Genomic DNA, 12551 nt, shown 5'->3' with positions numbered 1-12551 from the left:
TGCCTTAGCTGTCCCACATCACCTTTGCAGAAGATAATCATATCGTTTGCGAACTGTAGGTGTGAGATATGAAGGTTTTGTGGAAAAATTAAGAAATAAATCAAATGTGAAAACTGAATGTATGTTGGAAAATTACTTATTGAGAATTATACAAAAATCTTAGGTTTATATACAACTAACTAGGGGTTAAACTAGGAAACTAAATCTTCCTAAAAAACTAATCCTATAATTGAAGGATTGTCTATCCTAATTTTAGGGATACAAATACTTAATTCTAGAGATACAAATATAAATATATAGATTACAATATTACAACCAACTGTAAATAAGTGTTTTCCCACACTCCCCCTCAAGCTGGTGAATAGGAGTTTTCCATTCCCAGCTTGGAAATAATTTCTTGAAATGTTGCACTAATGAGACCTTTAGTCAACACATCTGCAAGTTGACCCTTGGTTGATACATAAGGTGTACAAATCAACCTACTGTCCAGTTTCTCATTTATGAAATGACGGTCTACTTCAATGTGTTTTGTTCTATCATGTTGCACAGGATTGTGTGCAATGCTTATTGTAGACTTGTTATTACAGTAGAGTCTCATTGGTCCATCCCACTTAATCTTCAAGTCTTTTAGGATAATTTTTAACCATAGTAGTTCACAAATTCCTTGAGCTATTGCTCTGAACTCTGTTTCAGCACTTGATCTTGCCATCACATTATGTTTTTTACTTCTCCAAGCCACAAGATTACCACCTAAAAAAGTGCAGTAGCCTGAGGTGGATCTTCTATCAGTTACTGAACCTGTATAATCAGCATCTGTATATGCTTCTAGAACTAACCCTGAATTTTTTTTGAATAAAATACCTCTCCCAGGATTGGCCTTCAAATAGTGCAATATACGGTAGACAGCCTGTAGGTGCACTTTTTTAGGACTATGCATAAATTGACTTACCACACTCACAACATATGCTATATCGGGCCTAGTATGTGAGAGATAGATGAGTCTTCAAACTAATCTTTGGTACATCTCTCTATTTACAGCAACATCTTCATTAGCTTCTCCAATTTTATGATTAGGATCTATAGAGGTATTTGTAGATTTACATGCAAGCTTTCCAGTTTCCTTCAAAATATCCATCACATATTTTTATTGTGAGATGAAAATACCATACCGTGAGTGAGCTACTTCAATTCCTAGGAAGTACTTCAATCTCCCTAGCTCTTTTATCTCAAATTCTCTAGCCAAACACTGTTTTAGAGATTTTCTCTCTTTTTCATCATCTCCAGTTACAATTATATCATCAACATACACTAACAGAACTGTGACTCTTCCTGAATCAGAGTGCTTGATAAACAATGAGTGATCTCCTTGACTCTGTTTACATCTCATTGCTAGCATCACTTTGATAAATCTCTCGAACTAAGCTCTAGGAGACTGTTTAAGGCCATATAAAGCTTTTTTTAGCCTATATACTTTGTTTGCTTCTAGATGACCTCAAAATCTCGATGAAACCTTCATATATATTTCTTCATCCAAATCACCATGTAGAAAAGCATTCTTTACATCAAATTGTTGAAGCTGCCAATTGTAATTTGTAGCCAATGATAACAAAATCCTAACTGTATTCATCTTGTCAACTGGAGCAAATGTTTCCTGATAATCTACTCCATAAGTTTGAGTGTAGCCCTTAGCCACTAACCTGGCTTTATACCTTTCAACAATACCATCTGTCTTATATTTTACAGTGAAAACTCATTTACACCAAACTGAATTTTTTCCTTTAAGGAACTCTACCAGTTCTCATGTCTAATTTTTCTTTAAGGCCTTCATTTTTATTTTCATGGCTTGCCTCCATTTCTCACTGGATAATGCCTCGGATAATGTAGTTGGAACAAAAATAGTGTTTAGGCTCACAAGAAAATTTTTGTGGGATGATGAGAATTTTTCAAATGACACAAAATTAAAGATTGGGTATAGTAGATGCTTGGTACATTCTCTAGTTCTTTTCCTAATGGCAATAGGCAGATCATAATCACTAGTTATAGTTTTAGGAGATTCATGCTCATTTTGAGAAACATAGTCAAAAACTGTAGTTACCTTATTTTCAGAGTTAGGATCAGGTTCTTGGACTGGCATTGGTTCAAGATCTGGAACTTTTCTTCTTGAGTACACCTATAATTCCTTCATAGAATCAAGAACAATATTATCTTTTGTCACATCTTTCGTATTTGGAATGGGTTCAGACTTAAATTCAATGTTTGACTTGGGCTCAGCAGAAACAGGTTTCGACTCAGAAGAATTAATGGGTGTAAATGTTAAAGAAGGGGGCAAATCAAGCAAAAAGAAGTCTTTATCCTTATTTTTCATAAATGAAGTCTCCCCCTGAAGATAAAGTTGAGTAAAAAATGGTTTATTTTCTTCAAAAGTGACATCTGCAGACACAAAAAATTTTTTGGTAGGAAGATGATAGCACTTATATCTTTTTTTAGTTGAAGAATATCCCACAAAATACACTTAATCGCTATTGGATCTAACTTTCTCCTATTATGATTGTGAATATGAACAAATGATGTACAACCAAACATCCTAGGTGTGAGATTATTTGTGGTATTGAGGTTGGGATAAAATTGTGAGAGTAGTCCATAGGAGTTTTAAATCCAAAAACCCTTGAAGGTAACCTATTTATAATATGTGTGACAGTGAGAACAGCTTTCCCCCAGTAAAATTTAGATACATTTGCTTGAAAAAGAAAGGCTCGGGTTGTGGCTAGTAAATGACTGTTTTTTCTCCCTGCCACTCCATTCTGCTGTGGAGTATTAACACAAAATGACTCATGGATAATCTCTTCTTTTTTGAAATTGGTAGATAGACTCTGGTTGAAGTAGTCTATTGCATTATCAGACCTAAATCTCTTGATTCTCACTCCAAATTGATTTTGGATCATGTTTTAGAAACTTAAAAACATACTATTCACATTTGATTTGGATTTAAGTAAAAAAACCCAAGAGACCCTGGTACAATCATCTATGAATGAAACAAATCATCTAGCACAAAAAATATTAGGAATTGTAGAGGGACCGTAAATGTCACTATGAATCAAGTAAAAGGGAGTAGAACTTCTTTTGTTACTGATTGGAAAAGACACGTCTATACTTTGCAAGTTCGCAAACATCACAATGAAAATTTTCGACATTTAATCCTTTGAACAAAGAAGGAAATATGTTTCTCAAGGTTTCAAAAGAAAGATGTCCAAGACGAAACTGATAAAGTCAGATTTTATCTTTATTGGAAGATTTTTCAGAAAGAAATGACAAAAGTAAACTATTCTTGATACTACTTGTGTTATTTGATGTCTCAAGATAGTATAGTCCATCTTTCTCCTTAGTAAGTCCAATCATTTTTCCCGAAATCTGGTCCTAAAATTCACAATAAGAGGGATAAAAAGTTACTTTGCAATTCATATCTCTGGTAAGTTTTTGTATAGATATTAGATTAGTAGACAATCGGGAACATGAAGAACATTTTTTAGAACAAACGAGGGATTAACTTGAACATCTCCTAATCCTGCCACTGTGGTAAGTGAATCATCTGCAACAACAATTTTCTTATTACTGGGACATAGGTTATATGTACTAAACTTTTGTGAGGAATGTGTCATGTGGTCTGTGGCTCCTAAGTCAATAACCCAAGAACTCGTAATAAGCTTAGCTGAGACATTTAATCCATTAGAACCGGAAGCTTTACTTGAACTAGAAACCTTACCCAAAGAACATACCACAGTAGGCTTTTCAAAGATTTTTAATAAGTTTCTCAGCTTTTTAATCTTTTCCCTGTCGAACTCTCCTTATTTCTGAGACATCTGTAGTACTCCAGTGATTTTTCCAGTTAAAATTTTCTCAAATTGGGTGATAGTGATATCTTTCTTTGAAAAGATTCGGCAATGAAGGCCTAAACAGGATTCGGCAATAAAGGCCTAAAAAAGTCAACAATGAAGGCTGAAAATTTTGCTTCCCAAAAAGAGCCTAAAGCTTTGATACCATGTGAAAAAACTAAGAAATAAATCAATGTGAAAACTGAATGTATGTTGAAAAACTGCTTATTGAGAATTATAAAAGAATCTTAGATTTATATACAACTAACTAGAGGTTAAACTAGGAAACTAAATCTTCCTAAAAAACTAATCCTATAATTGAGGGATTGTCTATCCTAATTTTAGGGATACAAATACTTAATTCTAGAGATACAAATATAAATATACAGATTACAAGATTACAGCCAACTGTAAATAAGTGTTTTCCCACAGGTTTCCATGCCCATCCTTTATTCCATTAAACAAATTCAGATCAACCGCCCTTCTTAGCATCATACTTAATCCTTCTGCAACTATCAGAAACAACAGTGGAGAGAGCGGATCAGCTTGTCTAAGTCTGCATCATTATTAGTCTGGTGAGTGAGCCACTGATGCTGTTGATATGCACCCCCATATCCATGAAATCCATTTTCTGTTGAAGCCCATTTTTACCATCATTGATATTAAGAAGTTCCAGTCAACAATGTCAAAAGCCTTCTCAAAGTCAAGCTTCAAAATCATACCCCCCTCTGACGATTTTTTCATACTATTTATCACCTCATTTTCAATAAGAACACCGTCCATAATATGTTTTCCCTCCACAAAGGCAGATGACTTGCTTCAATCTATTAGCTAATACTCTTGCTTCTATCTTGTATAAGCTACTGATTAGAGATAATGGACGAAAGTCCTTTTAGGGACTTGTAGCACTGTGTTTTAGTTGATAACATAATGAAGGAGCAATTTATACCTTTTGCCAATTTTTCAGTTTTTTCAAACTCTTCCAAAAAATCCAGTATATCAGACTTTAGTAAGCTCCATTTCCCTTTTATAAAGTTGAAGTTGAATATATCCGGTTCAGGCACCTTATCTCCATCACATCCTTCAACTGCATTCCATACTTCCTCTTCTGTGAATGGTACCTCTAGCCTCTGGGATTCCATCACAGTTAACTTCTTGGTTTCCAATTCCACCACGAAGAGCAATTGCTTTAAAAATTTTCTGAACATATTTTGGAAATGATTCTCTGCCGCTGCTCTAATCTACTTTGGGTTGTTAAGTCTTTTGCCTCTGTGGGATATGTAGCTGAGGAAATTATTTCTCCATCTGTTGTTGGAAATACAGTGAAAATATTTTGGGTTCTTATCTCCCTCTTATATCCATTTTACTCTTGCCTTCTGCCCCCATGTTTGTTCTTCCCCTCTTTGTAATCCCCATAACATTTCTTTTTTTGTTACTATAGCCAAGTTGATGCTTTTATCCATTGGTTTGACTTCATGCTCTCTCTCCCACAATGCTATCTCCTTCTCTAGTGAGTCTATTGAGGCTTCCATATCTCCTTTCCCATGATCGTTCCATTGTCTGATGTCCTTCTTCAGAAGTTTGAGCTTTTGCATCGCCATGTTACCTGTGTATCCCTCCACCTCGTATAAGCTCCATTTATTTTCTACCAGCCAATGAAACTCCTCATTCTTAAGCCAGTGATTAAAAATTTTAAACGGTTTCGGTCCCCAATCCTGTGCTTCAATTCCCAGACAGAGAGGAATATGGTCAGATATAGAGCATTCTAAGCACCATTGATTGATCGTTGAGAAGACCGATAACCAGTTCTGTATGATAAGGAATATCTCCAGTCTGTTCATTGCGATTCTTTCACCTCTCCTATACCACGTGAATTTTTTACCAGCTAGGGGAAGATCAATTAACTCTGCTTCTTGTATGAAGTTTGCAAAGTCTGTTGATGATCTGGCAATATCTGCTATCCCAACTCTTTCCTCCTCATTTAGCATTGCATTAAAGTCGCCTGCAAAGCACCACAATTTTGAGCTACTTGCTTTTACTTCAGCTAGTTCTTACCAAAATACTTTCCTTTCGTAAACATCATTAAGGGCATGCACATTGCATAAATTAAAAGTGCCAGATTTATTTGTGAAACTACCACTGATCCAAATGAACCTCTCTCTACAAGTGGAGGATATGAATGTGAAATCCTCCTCTGCCCACATACATATCAATCCCCCCGCAACTCCATTTGGTTCATTTTGGGTAAACTTTACTCCTTTTCTTTCCCATAGTTGTCAAATTGTTTTGTCAGTCACTTTATGGGTCTTGGTTTCTTATGTAAAAATACTTTGGTTTTTCGTTTGACATTATCGTCCTAAAGGTCTCTTTTTTTCACTCCTTCCAATTCCTCTAATATTTACAGAAATAATCTTCATTGTGAGAAATAAAAACCCCTTGATTCTACCATTTTCCCTACTGAGAATAAGTAATTAAGAATTACCTTCCCATTCCTCCTCTGCCGCCTCTATCTCTATTAGCTTTTACAGTACTTCTTCTTCGTCTCCTCTTACTGATAGGCCTAGCAGCTTGCCCACTTCAAGTGTTTTCTCTGATTCTCTTCTAAGCACCCTATTCCTGTTTCGAATATCTTCATCAGATAAATCAGCCTCCTCCCAATACTGTGTCTTCAAGGCTTTCTTCCCTATGGCTGTATCTTGCCCACGGTCCTCTCTTCCTTTTAATACCTTTTCCTCGGCTTTGTATCATTTCTTCTTCTACCAGTATTTTTTCTGTCCTTTCTGCCATGTATTAGCTCGCCTTTCTGACTTTGAAGAATAATATTTTCCGCAATCGACAACTCTGTCTGAAGCTTTGCAATTTTTGGCCCCCATAATTCTTGTCCAGTCTCGTCATTATTTTCATCTTTCGATTGGGTCCTTGGCCTTTCAACTTTTGCTTGCGCAGTTTGGGCTTAGTTCAACGACCAATTCCACTCTTTTTCAGCCCAATTTTCCTCTATAGCCCAAATATCATCAGTCAGTGGTTGTCTTCATGTGTTGTGACTGGGGTTTCTTTCCCTGTTTTCCAAAGTTAATACCACGTCATCTTGCGACTGCACGCGGTTGGAACTTGCGGCTGACTTAACTCTCCTCCAGCTGTATAACCCTTTTCCAATACCTCACTACTTGCTCGTCTGTCAATGTTTCCCAGATCCGACTTTTCACCTCCTTCATCGTTGCACTATCCATTACTGCACAGTTGGAGTTCCTTTTCTGTGCTTGAGGAAGCTGAACTTGATGAGGACGATGGTGTTGATTGACTCTTTTTGATTTGTTTTATCCCAGTATTCCATAAGAAACCTGACCCGTCTTCCAGCGTTACTTTAACATGATATGATTTCCCGTTTATTACTATCTGCAAGTAACTTGGGAGATGAGTATCTGTTCTGATGAGAGCTAAAACTCTTGCTACGTCCAATCTTCGTTTTCTCATCATACTATTATCGATGGTAACAAAAGTTCCCCAAGTGCTTCCAATTCTACTAAATAGCTCATAATTCCATGCATGCAGTGGGATATTTTCAAGTTTAATCCCAACAAACTTGTCACTTGGATGTATCTCTGGATTCCACGGCCTAGTCCAGAAGAACCAGTCACATAACCACATCTTTCCATCTTCAAGCATCCCCAACATTTCCTCTCGACTCAAACTGTAGTAACACCATACTACCCCCCCACGAACGTAACAAAGAAGTGCATAACCCCTTGACTGAATATTTGTTGCTATAGGAAGTTTATTGCCTGTGGATTTTTTACCCCCGCTACTGCAAATCGTTCAAGCCATTCCAAATCAAGGTTTTCCTGTTTCCACTCAAACATAACTGACTTCTGTGGTTCTGTCTCCTTATCACGATCTTTTTTGTCATCATTATCCTTTCTACCTTCTCCTCCTCTATTACTTTCTATCTCATTGTTTCTGCAGTTGTTGCCCCTTATTATTTCGTTTTAAGTTGGCTTGCCTTTCTCTGTACTAGTATGGTTTAGTGGAACAACTTTTCTTTTGTCTTGTCTGATTGCTGTTTTGGTGACTGCGCTGTTTTTTTGCATCCCTTTCATACTTTGCTAGTTCATCGTCAGCCTCCATCCATGCCAAAAGGTCCCATTTAGTGCCCTGATTACTGCCGGTGCTTCTCTCAGATCTTTGAACCTGAAAAAACCAAACTTACTGCGCCTTGTCCATTTCTTGTTTATGGATATGTAGTAATCTAGGGCCCTTCCATATTGCATTATTAGATCTCTCAGTTCTGCTTCTCTACCCATAAGGTGAATTTTGTCCACGAAAACAGATAGTAGCTTTCTCCTCCATCTATCTTTGTCATGTCTGGCTCTCCACTGTGGCTGTTCCCTGGCTATTTTATTCCACCCTTTCTTTCTAGCTCTCTCTTTAACTCTTTCTCTCACGGTGTTTTTTATACCGGACTCCACTTATTTATTTATAAAAAAAAAAATTTCTTATAACTTTTCTTTTAAAATTTTTTTATTTATCAAGTAATATCTAATTAATTTTATCTGAAATAAATCTTTATTCAAATTTTTTATAAGATTTAAGTGAATCCTAACAAATATATATCATCTTCAAAACAGAAAATTGTTTTGTCTTTTTCTCTCAAGGTAGCAGTTCTGTCATTGTCTAATTATTTGAGTCTAATTATTTTAAATTCATGAAATAAAAATGACATGGAGAGTGAATTTGAGCTACGCGATAGTCATGGAAAGTGATGATTCTAATTATCATAAACGTACAATTATTGAAAATGTGAAGTAATATATCTGATGTCATTCATTCATGTGTCCATTATACATAAGCTGGGTATGGGTCGCCCACTCCAATATTTATAGGTGATCAGATTTATCACTCTTTTATCACCACCAAATTTCACAAGCACAGGCACGATTCTGCTTTCCACTTTGGCTGGTAAACCTTAAACAAATTATCGTTCGTTCGTTTCTCAGTAGAAGTACAATACATTCTTCAAGAGGTAGTTAACCTTTCTCTTCAATTAAATCATAATAATGTAGTGTATATCCCATGTTTTTGTCCAGGTAATGGCTATAGGTGGTGACGTCAGCATTACAATGAACAAGATGGAGTTTGTGCCATGTTCGACAGAGACTAGTCAATTTTTCAGAGAGGTAATTGAAAAGCCCTGCCGTATGTATATGAATTGCGTGGTTAGCTTTGCCGTTTTCAATTTAATACACGACATCGGAGAAATATACATCTTTTTTTTTTCTCGTACGTAGGAAATCAAGATCTAATTGTGGGTTTTTTTTTTCTCGATTGTGTGTTTCTGGCTTTCTTGTTTCCAATCACTTGTTGTTGATTGTGTTGTTCGGTATTGCATCTTTGCGTTGCTTAGTTGTGGTTTCTCGTATTCTTTCTTGCCTGTTGGTTATTTCGACCATGTCTACTGGGTCTATTGTCTCTGGGTTGTGATAAGTGATTGTGGGCTGATGCTGGGTTCTTATTCTATGCGAGCTTTTTTAACCGATGTACAAGATTTTTTATTTTTTCTATAATTTGAAAATAGTGAGTTTTGAAATAAATTTTATTTAATTCAAATCAATAGATATCTTTCAAATTAAAAAAAATAGTAAGTGATATTGTGATTTTAAATTTTGAAGAAGTTTAACAAATGTAAAAATTATGAAGAAATTTATTAAGAAAAAACTGTCTTTATGAGATTTTAAAAGTTTGAAAATTTTGTTTGGTGATTTAATTTTGAATTTGATTGTTCACTTTTATCAAATTTAAAATGTCTAACTTTTCAGATTCTTTAATTTGTGAATTATAAAATTAAATCAATACTTGATTTAAAATATAATAGAGATTTAGATAACTAATAATTATTTTAAATGAATTTATTTAATTGATTAATAACATAAAAATAAAAACCATATTACGGGTCAAATAAATAAAATATCCACTTCATGTAAACAAATTTTATTGTAATTATGTATTTTGTAATATAATATTATATATTATTGCCCTTTGCTTTGTGATTATCTTTTATTTTTAAGTTAGAACAACAAAAAATTTTATAAATTTTATCACTTTATTTAAGGAAGTTTTTATATCTTTATTGTATCAAAATATATTTTTAATATTTAATTTTCATCCAAATAAAATTTTAATATAAATCAATCTTTCATTTGAAATAAAATTTTATTTGAGTACAAATAAAAAGTAAAAAATTTTTTGAATACAAATTATAAGAGCTTACTTTAAAAAAGTAAAATAATTATTTTCTCGTTTTAACATATTCCAAAAATAGTGAAGTTTAAAACTAAAAGTGTTACCAAATTTTATGTAAATTAGGAAATAGTATTTGAAATTTCATATTCTTATATGATTAGTTAGATAAGAAATTATATGATGGGTGCTTTTATTCATACCTCAAAAATTATTCTCTACATTCAATTACTTTTTATACTCCAAATTTAAAGTCTAATTTTTTTTTTTTACTAATTACACCCTTAACCACATTTCTAATTTTCCCTAAATACCCTTACACCCATTTTTCCATTTCCTTTTCCATTTTTCTTCAACCATAACCTTCAAACCCTAACCCTAAAAACCATCCTAAAAACTTTAATCCAAACTCTAAAATCACAAGCTTTGAAGTTAATCAAGCCATTAAACTTCAATTTAGAGAGAAATGACATGTAAATTTTTTTTTATTTTGGTAAAATATTGATTAAATTGAAAATCTGAATTGTTGATATAAGTAAAAAGGGATATATTTGAAATGAAGATTTAAAAAACAGTTTCAATTGAGGATCTCATGAGGTATGGATAATGCCTAGATTGAAGAACTTAAAGATCAAGAATATTAATGGAATGAGTTTTTGAAAAAGAATTTCGAATTAATTTGTTTAGAATTGTTGAATGTTTGTTATTTTAGATGTTTTGAACCTTTCCAAGCATTTATCTTGGTAATATAATGATTTCTTTGCTTGTTTATTTTTTGCCAAACTTGTTTTTATAATGAATATCTTTTCTTTAATTTTTTTTCTTGTTCTTCACCATTTATTCCTTAAGGAAATGTGATGGATTCCATTTGTCATCAAACTAGAATGATGATGAATAAATAAATGATTGATATGAATGATTTTTGCATTATTTCGAAAAAATTAAAAAGTGATTAGAGTAGATAAAAAATGAAATGTGAGTGATAAAAAAAGTTTAAAATGATGTGCATCCTTGTGACTTATAAATGAAAAAAAAAATTCCAAATGTTGAGATCAAATGAAAGGAAATTTTGGGTCATAAGTCGGTTGATATATTTGTTGGCTAGTTCTAAAGAAGATAAAGAACGTAATGGGAAGTTGAATAGAAGAAAACACATAAAAAAGAGTCTTGAGAACCTTTTACCACAATTAGAGATATATGACATTAATTTTTGCATTTCATGTATTGTATTCATTGCATCCATTACATTTTGATTCTATCAAGTTGAAAACATGCCATTCATTATATTCATTTATTCTATGCATCATGCATATTTGAAAAAACAGGAAAAATGAAAGTTTGAGTTTTGAAATTGAATTTGAAAGTTTTGAAAAATCTTTTTCGTTCATTGTATGCATTCATTGCATACGCTTGGAAAGAAAGGAAAAAGTAGATGTTGAAATAATTTTGAGAATAGACATTGGAATATGGTCAATGGTGAATTTGACGAGATCAAAGGAATCACTTTAAGGTATGAATTTTTTATTTTAAAATTTTAATGCCTCTATTATGGAGAAGTTTTTATCCAAAAATGATAATGAGCTATAATACCTCAAAGCATAATCTTGAAAACCTCAAGTATTTCATTTTATTTTTCAAAAGTTTTAAAGTCTTTGGTGGGGAAACATTTTACTTTTTGAAAGTTTCAAGCCTTTAATAGGTTGAAGCATTTTATTTTTCTAAAAGTTTCAAAGCTTCTACTAATGAAGAGCTTTTCCATTTTTGAATGTTTTAATGCTTCTATTGAGAAGGATCTTTTGTGATTTTCCTTTTTGATTTTTTTTATCCGAATAAAATGGATGTTTTTTTTATTTTCATACACTTTCCGTTTTACAAAAAATTATACAAAAAGGGTAAATTAGTTCTTTTAATGTAAATTAAAATTTATTTTTTTAGAAATTTTTAGTTTAAGTTTAGGATAATCTTAAAAAGAATAATTTATACCAATCACATTTATATAAAAGAGATTAGTAATAATTTCATATTTTTTGTATAAATGAATAAATTTTCAAAATTAAATATTATGATAAAAAGTTAGGCACAATATATGTTAATGAAATTATTTATAAGACTCAAATAATGTTTGAAATAACTTTTTATGAATTGATGTATATATATATACACGCGTGTATATATGTATATATATATATATATATATATATGTAATGAGAGAGAGAAAGAGAGAGGATGAAGGATCATTATTTTGGAATGAAACATCATGTCGAGCGGACTTTTTTTAATTTTCAATAATTATTTTGGAATGAAACATCATGTCGAGCGGACTTTTTTTAATTTTCAATAATGACGATACCTAATAATGATATTCAATTGCTTTAAACAAATTCTCAATAGAATATAAAATAATGACAAGCATTCGACTTTTTCCTTAGAGCATTTGATTGTTTTAGT

The 12551-nt window shown here is 32.8% G+C and overlaps 1 long non-coding RNA gene across 1 annotated transcript; it reads right to left on the bottom strand.

Annotated features, from left to right (window-relative positions):
- Window positions 1-4078: 4078 nt before the first annotated feature.
- Window positions 4079-6980, bottom strand: LOC149518137 (uncharacterized). Its single transcript, XR_016343818.1, has 2 exons — window positions 6352-6980; window positions 4079-5871 (listed from the first exon to the last, which is right to left on the bottom strand). It is a non-coding gene; the product is annotated as an uncharacterized LOC149518137 (long non-coding RNA).
- Between the last annotated feature and the right edge of the window lie 5571 nt (window positions 6981-12551).

This window comes from Durio zibethinus, chromosome 7, assembly GCF_047325235.1.
Source record: "Durio zibethinus cultivar Kanyao isolate XHJ-2024 chromosome 7, ASM4732523v1, whole genome shotgun sequence".
Classification (NCBI taxonomy): Eukaryota; Viridiplantae; Streptophyta; class Magnoliopsida; order Malvales; family Malvaceae; genus Durio; species Durio zibethinus.
The sequence above is the reverse complement of the archived record's forward strand: the minus strand, read 5'-3'. Positions and strand labels throughout refer to the sequence as shown.